Source organism: Corylus avellana, chromosome 7 (assembly GCF_965113065.1).
Source record: "Corylus avellana chromosome 7, dhCorAvel1.hap1.2, whole genome shotgun sequence".
NCBI lineage: Eukaryota > Viridiplantae > Streptophyta > Magnoliopsida > Fagales > Betulaceae > Corylus > Corylus avellana.
Window position 1 is genome coordinate 13,146,346 of NC_142496.1, and position 11,190 is coordinate 13,157,535.

The 11,190-nt window shown below is 36.1% G+C and overlaps 3 pseudogenes across 1 annotated transcript; all 3 read left to right on the plus strand.

The window, feature by feature from the left end:
- Positions 1–1,210: 1,210 nt before the first annotated feature.
- On the plus strand, positions 1,211–5,546 carry LOC132185779 (cysteine-rich receptor-like protein kinase 7; annotated as a pseudogene). Its single transcript, XR_015912854.1, has 7 exons — positions 1,211–2,321; positions 2,724–2,855; positions 2,961–3,139; positions 3,269–3,479; positions 4,492–4,728; positions 4,832–4,983; positions 5,074–5,546. The product of XR_015912854.1 is annotated as a cysteine-rich receptor-like protein kinase 7 (transcript).
- An 839-nt stretch (positions 5,547–6,385) lies between these two features.
- LOC148584483 (uncharacterized) lies at positions 6,386–8,114 on the plus strand (annotated as a pseudogene).
- A 1,575-nt stretch (positions 8,115–9,689) lies between these two features.
- On the plus strand, positions 9,690–10,918 carry LOC148584484 (uncharacterized; annotated as a pseudogene).
- The last annotated feature ends 272 nt before the right edge of the window (positions 10,919–11,190 follow it).

Below are 11,190 nucleotides of genomic sequence, written 5' to 3' on the forward strand. Positions count from 1 at the left end.
CATTAATGTTACAACAAAACAAAATATAGATAATGAAATGGAGAGGATCCTATTCTGCATTAGTTTTTTTTATTTTAAAAAAAATAATAATAAATAAAAAGAAAAAAACCAATTAGTGTCATTTAAACATGGAACTCATTTGAGTCCTCTCTTTAGGGTGGTGTACATCCTACCGGCTTCCGGCTGAGGAGAATCGTGAGTAGACAATCGGGAGCAGAAGATGAAGAGGATGGGGGAGGAGTTGGAGGCGTTGTGCAGAAGGATATCGCTAACTTTAAGATCATTGTGTTTCACATGGGTTAAAGCTAATATGAACGATGCGTATATAAGCTCTTGGGCACCTTCCTCTTGCAAGTCAGTTTTCTAATGTGAGTTTTTTCAAAATTTATATCATTTAGTATCAAAGCCAAACATCCGCCCCAATAAGCTAATCATGGTTCACTTGTTAGGGAGATAAGTGGTTTTGAAGTTCTTACCAATAGTATATTAATATATATATTTGAACACCACTCTAACCCAAAAGCCTAAGCTAATGAGCTTAAGTCAAATTATGTATATTAAGTACTTTGTTTTTTTTTTTTTTTTTTACATATACTTTTTCAATGTGGGACTCAAAACTCACAAGTATACTCACAACATGACCTGTTTAATTATACGAGTCAGGTTATGATTAACGTATATAGTTGTATAGCCATACCTCAATACGACCAAATCCAACACGCAAACACGAATTACACCCCCTCATAGTACTCCTCAAAACCTCTTTAATACCGGAACAAAAGTCTTTGTGATGTTGTATTTGAAAAATCTGTTTCATTTGTTTGGCTACAAACCCATCCAATATTAACCACTAAAGTCTTGTGGAGTTGTTAATGGCATAATGCATTTATGATTCAACCAAGAAAGTAGATGCACGATATTATGCACATCATTGGACGAAGCTGCTCCAAAAATAAAACAAAAAGTTTTCAGGCCCTCGCTTATGGTAACATTTCTAAACATCAAAGTAATGTCATGTCAACAAGACTAAGGGAACCTGTAGTTTTCATACATGTATAACGTTGGACGTCTCTTTTCTTTCCTCCTTTCATATCAAACAGCTAAATTCAAGTCCCCACAAATTTCCAAGATGCTGCTCTCCCCTGCTACAGTTTTGACATTAAGTAGATGTTATCATACCCTGAAAGAGATATCAACTAGCTTTCTTTCCATGGCATCCAAGAATATCATACTCCTCTCCTTCATGTTTCTTTTTCAAAATTTGCAGTGCTCTAATGCTCAGAGTTGGATCAAAGCTGGTTATTGGTATGCTGGTAGTGAATCCCCCATTCCTGACCTGAATTCTGCCTTGTTTACACACCTTATATGTGCTTTTGCTGATATCAACTCCTCCACCTACCAGCTTTCCATCCCCTCGGCTGATGAACAATACTTCTCCAGCTTCACAAACATTGTCAAACGCAAGAACCCATCAGTGGTCACGCTTCTATCTACATGGAATGGACAAGCTGCAACGGCTAAATCCATCTTAGGTGAGAAAGTCAACGCATCAGTATTGTCTTCAATGCTCAGCCGATCTTCTTACAGAAAGTCTTTCATTGAATCTTCAATAAAAACAGCAAGGAAATATGGATTTCAAGGCATAGACTTGTTCTGGCTTTGGCCTAACACGGCCACAGACATGACCAACATGGGAATTCTGCTGGATGAGTGGCGAGCTGAAGTAAATTCTGAGTCAAGAAAGCCAGGCCAAGCACAATTGATCTTGACGATGGCCCTTTTTTACTTGCCAACTTTTGAATTTGGGATTTACCCGATTGATTCCATACAGAGAAATATGGATTGGGCACATGTTGTGGCATATGCCTATCACCTGCCTTCAAAGGAGAACTTTACACATGCTCATGGAGCTTTATATGATCCTTCAAGCCATGTTAATACTGATTATGGCATAAGAGAGTGGTTGGCTAAAGGATTTCCCTCAAACAAGTTGCTTTTGGGTTTGGCTTACCATGGCTATGCTTGGGCTCTTTCAAATCCCAAAGAAAATGCTATTGGTGCGCCATCATCAGGGCTGGCCGTAACACAAGATGGGAGCATGAGTTACAAGTACATCAAGTGGTACATTCGAAGTTATGGTGCTACAATAATTTTCAATTCTACTTATGTTATGAATTACTGCGTTATTGGATCCACTTGGATTAATTTCGATGATGTGGAGGCTATCAGAGCTAAGATTGCTTATGTCAAGGAGAAGAAGCTACTTGGTTACAATGTGTTTCAGGTCATCAATGATGACAATTGGGTTCTTTCTCTAGCAGGTACCATCTGAACTTTATATGGCTATATACTTTGTCCTCATAGGAGTCAATGAATTGACATTACAAACCCTTTTATAGAACTTCATCATTTGAATCTGCTTATCTAGAAATGGAAGGGAAAAATTGCCTTGCAAATGCACATAACACAAGATTAGTCATCATGACTTGATTAATCCATTTAAGCAAAATAGAAATCATGGGAGATCTTTGCATAGCAGAATGCTTAGTACTCTTAATCTAACATAAAGCTTGCCTATCTTCACCCAAGCTCTAAGTTGGAGGTTGACCCTCTTGAGGAGTGTAAGTTTTTGGTTTAGGAGTTCTAAAAACAGAGAAATTTTGTATCAACTTGCAAGATCTAGATGCGAAATTTTTAATTTAGTTTCTGGACTGCATTGACAGCTCAAGAGAAAGAAGATGGCCAAGGAAACAAGTGAAGGCTATTGTTAAAAATTCTTCTTCCAATAGCTTTGATCATTGTCCTTCTAGCCTTCTTGTTATGTTACCTAAAAGGAAGAGTACTGAAGTCAAAAGGTAATAGAACAACTGCAAGACTTTGCCACTTGAGAATTTTCCTTTTGTCAGTATAACATTGAGATATCAATAATTTATTTATTTCATTTTCCTATTTGGCTGCAGGCATGATTCTTTTAGGAAACAGAGATTCTGGACCAGTAACCAATCCATCAACTCCTGAAAATCTTGACCACAATGTTCCTAATCTGCAAGTATTCAGCTTTTCCAGTATCAAAGCAGCTACAAATAACTTCTCAAGTGCAAACAAGCTTGGAGAGGGGGGTTTTGGCCCTGTTTACAAGGTAATGTTTGGCTCTTGTGCTAATTTTCTTGGCACTAATTAGTTTTGCTTTTGAAGAATGTGAATTTTATATCAGCTGTGTAGCTCTGGCTTAGCAGACAATGCTAACCGTGGGTTTCAATGTTGTCAGGGTAAATTACCAAGAGGACAGGAAATAGCAGTGAAGAGACTCTCAAAAACTTCAACTCAAGGACATGAAGAGTTCACAAATGAGGTTACCCTTACCGCAGGACTTCAACATATAAATCTAGCTAGAGTTGTGGGATATTGCTTAGAGAGAGAAGAAAAGATGTTGATCTATGAGTGGATGCCAAACAAAAGCTTGGATTATTACCTCTTTGGTATGCAATCGTTCTGTGCTTCTGATTATAGTCAATCATTTGGGTTTATGTGACATTTGACTTTGTATCTTATCAGCCTAAATGGGTCTAAATGCCAACATATAACGACCCTGGAAAAATGCTAGCCACAACTATACTAGTACTCGAAAAGGACTAATCGAAGTTGTAATTGGAGCTTTCTAAAATCATTTATAAAGTCCATTTTCAAGTAATAAATAATGAATTTAAGACTCCGCACCCATGTGAGCAATAGATCTTCCCAACGTGGGACTAACTTTCAGGGGTACCATAATCTTCCCCACTCAAATCCCTGAAGTCCTCATTAGGGCTCATGCGATACAGTGGCTTAGCGCCACATGGCGTTACTAAATTATTTTGATACCATTTGTTACAAACTAATAAAAGCGCTACCCACATCTATGTTATTAATTCAAATAGACTAGTTGAAGTTTTGCATTTGAAATTCCTTAGAATCACTTATAAAATTCAATCTTATTTAGTAAGGAACTTAGCACCCATGAACACATTTTATAATCCACTCATTCTATGTGAGTAGTACATATTCTCAATGTAGGACTAATTTTTTGGGCTGTCACAAAATATTTAAAGTAAGATATCTTGATATGTATTGCCATTATTATTCAATCTTGAGAAAAGCATATATGTAACGACCCAGGGAAAAGCACTAGCCACATCTGCGCTATTACCCCAAAAGGACTAGTCAATTTGAAGTTTTCCTAGAATTCATTATAAAGCTCAGTTTCACCTAGTAACTAGGCAATGTGGGACTTAGCACCCATAACTATCTTTATAAACTACCCACTCTATGTGGGCTTCTTCTCATCTTCCTAATATGGGACAGGAGTGTTACAATATATAGGTGAGAAATTTAAGCTTTCAGAGTCTTGAAAAGCCATGATGTCTTGCTAGCTAATTAAGTGCGTTTTGTTGCTTTGGTTTGTATCATTATGTTTGATGACTGCTAACTGCTCACAGTTTTATTTTTGTGTAGATCCAACCAGAAGGTATAACTTAGATTGGCCAAAGCGTGTTCACATCATTGAGGGTGTTACTCAAGGGCTTCTATATCTCCAAGAATACTCAAATTTTACAATAATTCACTGAGATCTCAAAGCTAGCAACATTTTACTGGACAAGGACATGAATCCAAAGATCTCAGATTTCGGAATGGCTAAGCTTTTTGGAAAGGATGAACATGAAGCAAACACAGACAGGATTGTTGGAACATAGTAAGTACTTCTCAGCTTTTGTATGGTTTCACTTTCTCACATGCATTTCCCTTGTTAAATTCTCAACATCTCTTTTAATTAATTTGATGTATGAAAAATGCAATGGCTATGTTCCTCCAGAATATGTTAGAAGAGGTATATACTCTATGAAGTATGATGTCTATAGTTTTGGAGTTCTACTTCTGCAAATCATAAGTGGCAAGAGAAATGCATGTTACTATGGCCCAAACGAAACTTTAAGCCTTTTGGATTATGTAAGTAACTTCATTAAACTTTCTTATGATTTAAATAATTGCCTTTAATTTGAAATATAAAGATGGGTAACAAATATTGAATGATTTCAGGCATATGAGTTGTGGAAAGAAGATAAGGGCATGGAGTTGATTGATCCATCATTGGATGATTCCTCATCATCTTGCAAACTCATGAGATGCTTGCAAGTAGCTCTATTATGCGTCCAAGAAAACCCAGTGGATAGACCAACAATGTTGGAAGTTTATTCAATGCTCAAAAATGATGTTGGACCAAATATTGCTACCCCTCAAAAGCCAGCTTTTTCAGCCAAAAGTGATAAAAATGTGGGGAGCACATCAACATCACAGCAAAGAAGTTGTTCAGTTGGTGATACAACAATTTCCGAAATAATACCTCGGTGACCGCCCGAGCCAGCTCTCGAGGGAAATGGTTTACTCAATCCTTTTATAATCACACTTGTATATATAGTATATACTCAGCAATCTCCCCTCATGTGTGAGTATGTAACATCCCAACTTCAAATAATAAATTACTAATTTCAATATAAAAAATCTTTGATTCACACGGTGAAAATTGCATGTATCTTCTTTGGTTTTTTTTTTGTTTTTAAACCATAAACTCACTTGATATTTAAACTAGACATTAGAGCTTTAAACTAATTACACTTTATACAATGTTGTGCACGGAACTAAATTCTGGATTCTAAATAAGAAAAAAAAATGAGAAAATAAATGAATCATACAAGACACTAAAATTTAAATAATAACAAGTCTACATCTACAAGACACTCATAAGAAATTCACTATCACAAAAGAGTAGACAGAAAATCTCTCAAATCTCACCCCACACACAAAGGAGAAAACTAAACAAAAGAGCAAACTGTCTTTTGACTCTTTTTCTCTCTGTTGTACGACACAAAGTGAAAAAGCTGCTGCCCCTATATGTTTCTCCACTTTCAAAGTGGTGCGGCATACTCCATTTTATAAGGACTCATGCATAGTCGGTTGCCAAGAGGTACAAAACCCAGTAGGAATTATATATAGAATTCCATTTCAGCTAAAATAAAGACTCGAAACCCCATCACCATCTTCATAATGAATCCACCACCAACCTTCCTTGTTTTTTAGTTTGCTGATCTAATTATTGATCCGTGAAGAAGCCAAAATCCAGATTTCTTCTAGCTGTGAGTATTCATTGATGCCTGCTTATGTAATCATTTGATGAGTGTCCTTTCCTATTTTTGTTTTCCTATATCAAAAACTCAGCTGGTTTGTATAAATGTTGATCAAAAACATATGCTTTAGAAGTCGGAATCATAGAGCCTTTTCTTTCTGTTTAGCTGTTACTGTTTACTTGAACTGTTTAGTTGTTATTCTTTGGGGGAGTGCTTGTAATTTGAAAATGATTGTGTCGTTTTGTTGCAGAGTCAAAACGACAAGCAAGGAACAAGTGGACAAATCTTTTTGGTTCAAAATACACCCATCGGGATCTGTGTTCATATTTTGGGTAAGTTTGCCTGCTCAAATATCATTTAAAGTTTCACCATTAGACAGGGATAGAGATGGAGCTTCAACAAATCATGATGGATTTTCTAATACTTGCTATGGTTGCCAAAAACAACTATCGGGTCCTAATTACAGTTGCAAAGAGTGCTTTTGGTTCATCCTTCACAAATCATGTGCAAAATTACCCCACGAGTTGCAGCATCCGTTGCACCCAAAACATCCCCTTCTTCTCAGTAGTGTTCCATATGTAAATCGGGAAGGAAAATGCGATGGTTGCAATAGAGATAATATACAAGGCTTCATTTACAATTGTTTTGGTTAAATGGTTGTAATTTTAACCTTGAGGGTAAATGTGCTTCTCTACCACTCACCATTGAAGCTGAAAGTCATGCACACCCATTGACCCTTATTCGGAGATCTGTCTCTTTCACCTACAATGCTTGTAAGAAACAAGGCAAAGGCATGTATTACTTATGTGTTGTCTACCCATTATTGGTCCATCCACCTAGAATGTTCTTCCTTCCCATTGATTGTCAAACATGTACGTTACACCCACCCTCTCAATCTTACCAACCCTCTTCACAAATCCGACTGTCCACTTTGCCAACTCTGTGTTAAAAGTGTGGACACAGATTACATGGTTTATTGTTGCTCAACTTGTGATTTTGTTACCCATCTTCATTGTGCTGCAAATAAGGAACTGTGGGGTGAAACTGAAACATTTGTGAAATTCATTGATTCTATTAGTACTTATGTTGTCTTGAAATCCATGTTTGTCATGAGCATGACTTAAAGCTTATTGATAAACAATTTGAGAGTAACGAAAAATGTGATGCGTGTATGTGGCATATCTTCCCTCTGTTTTATAGTTGTGCTCAGTGCAAATTCTTTCTTCACAAATCTTGTGTTGAATTACTCGAAAAAAAGTCACACCCACTTCATCCACACCCCCTCACTCTCCTCCCAAACCAACCTGATGATAGTGTGTTTCAATGTGACGCTTGTTTACGTGGTTGTAATGGCTTCGTCTACAATTGTGACAAATGTGAGTTCGACCTTGATGTCCAATGCAGTTCGATATCTAACATCTTTAACCATGACTGTCATGAGCACCAACTTATTCTCTCCACCGAATCATATTTTGATAGGTGTAGCTCTTGTAATTATCATGGACAAATCCTTCGTTGCGTTGATTGTGAATTTATTCTGGATTTCAAATGTGCTACACTACCCATACCATAAGATATTGGCTGTACAAACAACTGTTCACACTTTGTTATAAAGATGAAGATAATTCTGATGATGAACATTATTGTGATATTTGTGAAGAACTGCGAGATCCAAAGCGGTGGTTTTTCTATCGTAAAGATCTCAGCTTCCATGCCCATCTGATTTGCATTCTTGGGACATTTCCAAGCATGAAGTCTACAATGCACAAACATGTCCTCACTGTGAGTGACAAGAGCAAGAAGGTCAATCACTTATATTGTCTATGTGAGGAATGTGGTAGTCTTTGCACTGGCTTGACATATAAATGTGACAATTGTCTTTTCAATCTTCACAGGTGGTGCCTTGACAAGACTACAGCACAAACAAGACTGGCTGTTTTGAACTTCTTCCATTAACTTTTCAAATCTTGCTGTTAATTAATATATTGTCGACTATAAATGGGCCAAAACATGAGACATGCAACTAATCCTTCCCGACATCTACCACTTATCTTACCTATTTGTATAGTTATTTTATTATGTAGCTTAATGTAGCATGTCCCACTTATCTTACCTATTTGTACAATTTCGCTCCTCCATTTACAAATTTGATGTAGACCTTCAAAAAACTATTTCGTTTTTTTGTTTGACTACAAATCCATTCAAGATGAACCCCAAAAGTCTCGTGGAGTTGTTATTGGCATTTATGGTTCAACCGTGAAAATAGATGCAAGAATTTTTTTTTAACAATTTTAATCATTTAATGAGAAAAAATAAGGTTAATTTATATAATTTTATACATATATTTTATTTTAATACAACCCAAATCTAATAGGCGAACAAGAATGACTACTTCTTACTTGTCAAACCCTCTTTAATACCCGAAGAAAAGTCTTTCTGATCTTGTCATTGAAAAAGTTGTTTCATCTGTTTAATTACGTATCCATCCAAGATTAACCCCAAAAGGCTTAAGGAGTTGTTAGTAGCATTTACGGTTGGACCGTGAAAGATATCGTGCACATCTTTGAAAGAAGTATTTTATAGTTTTTTTATATGATTTTTGTTTGACATCATTTTTTAATTACTAAAGTTATTTTTTAAGCTTCTCAAAACAATCTTGCTCAAACCCTCTACGTACAATAATAAAACAAAAACTTGACTGGGCCTTATGGTAACATCTCTAAACGTCAATGTAATTTCAACAAGACTAAGAGAACCTATAGTTTTCATGTATATCTATGTATGACATCTCTTTTTTTTTTTTTTTTTGAACGGCTTTCTCTCCTTCTTTGATATCAAAAATCCAAATTCAAGACCACAAATTTGCAAGATGCTGTTCTTATTTCAACTTGTACGGCTCACAGGAGAACATAGAGTTTTGGGATTCAGTAGATGTTATGAAATTTTGGAAACACTTATCAATTAACTTTCTCTTCAAACCGAACACTTTTCATCATACCCTCTTTGCCGATTAAAAAAATTAATTAATTATCAATCTAAGTCAATCAATCATGCATAGTCCATTAAATCTATATGCCCCACCGCCATCATCTTCATAATGAATCTAGCTCCACACGTCCATGAAAGATTTTCACAAATCTTTCAAGTTTGACATATAAAAAGATACAATATTAGAGATCTTATTCAACATTTTCACAAATCTTTCCTTTAACGTAGACTCCTGCACTGCATGAACCTGAACTTGATTTTTGTTTTCTCTGAATTATTTATACTGTGAAGCTAGAATCCGGATTTCTTGTAGCTGTGGTACTAATTAATGCCGGCTCATGTGATCATTTATATGCCATTTCCTTTTTTATTTCCTTACATCAAATACCCTCTCTATTTATTTTCTTTTTGTTGAGTATGGTTGAAGGCTGTGTTTTGTGGGAGTAAGTACACGGTTCAAAATACACTCGTCTGGATTTGTCTTCATATTTAAGGTAAGTTTTCCAGCCCAATCATTTAGAAAGTTTGCCATTAGAGAGGGAGATGGAGCTTCAACATTTCAGCCACGAGCATCCGCTGATCTTTAGTGAAGATGTGGGAAAGGATTATGAAGGATTTTCTAGTTATTGCAATGGGTGCCAAACCATGCTCTCCAGCTCCTTTCAGATCCTTCAATCCGACCGTCAACTTTGCCTACTTTGTGTTAAAAATGTGGACACAGACACAGACTACATGGTTTATTATTGCTCAACTTGTGATTTTGTTACCCATCTCCATTGTGCTTTAAATGAGAAACTCTGGGATGAAACAACAAGTATGCTAAAAGACCAAGATCCAGGGCTTAATGAATCCTTTGATTCCTTTACTTATGTTGCCAAGAAATCCAAACTAGGAGAACCCGTCCAAATCAAACACTTTAGTCATGAGCATGACTTAAAGCTTATTGATGAGCAACTTGAGAATAACGAAAAATGTGATGCATGTGCATGGCCTATCTCCCTTCCGTTTTATAGTTGTGCTCAATGCAAATTTTTAATTCACGAATCTTGTATTGAATTACGTATCCAAAAAAATGTCACACCCACTTCATCAACACCCCCTCATTCCACCTTATGTTGCTAGGTATTTTGAGTGTGATGCTTGTGGCCGCCATTGTAATGGCTTCACCTACAATTGTGACAAATGCGAGTTCGACCTAGATGTCCAATGTAGTTTGATACCAAACATGTTTAACCATGATGGTCATGAGCACAAACTTTTTCTCTCCAGCACACCTTTTTTTTGATAAGTGTAGCCCTTGTGATTCTGAATGACAAATCTTTCGATGTGTTGATTGTGAATTTAATAATCTAGATTTCAAATGCGCTACACTACCATGTACCGTAAGATACAAATCGTATGAACAACCTTGCACACTTTGTTATAAAGATGAGGATGATTCTGGTGATGAATATTATTGTGATATTTGTGAAGAAGAACGAGATCCAAAACATTGGTTCTATTATTATGCAGATCTCAGTTTTCCTACTCATCCCTGTTGCAATCTTGGGGGATATTCATATATCAAGTTTGGGAGGACTTATAAATTTGACATGGATGAACATCCCCTTACTTTGGTTGGCAAGAGCAAGGGCGTGTATCCTCCATGTGTTAAATGTGGTAGACCTAGCAATGGCTTGACTTTTGAATGTGTCAATTGCAATTTCAATCTTCACAGCTATTGCCTTCGCAAACTACAAATGCAACACTACAATCTTGCATTGGAAATATAAATAGCCTATACAAACTGAGTAAATTATTAAGGTATTAATGAGTGTTAAGTCTCATATTGATTGAATTTTATAATTAATTATGGAGAGCTTTAAATTAACTAGTCATTTTGAAATGAAATATTATGACAGATGTTGCAACTACCTTTCCTAAATTATATATTACAACACGAATAACAAGGTTGGTTGTCTGAAATCCTTCCATCAATTTCCCAAATCTAGCTAATAATATATTGTCAACTATAATTGGGACATGCAACTAAACTTTTCCAATG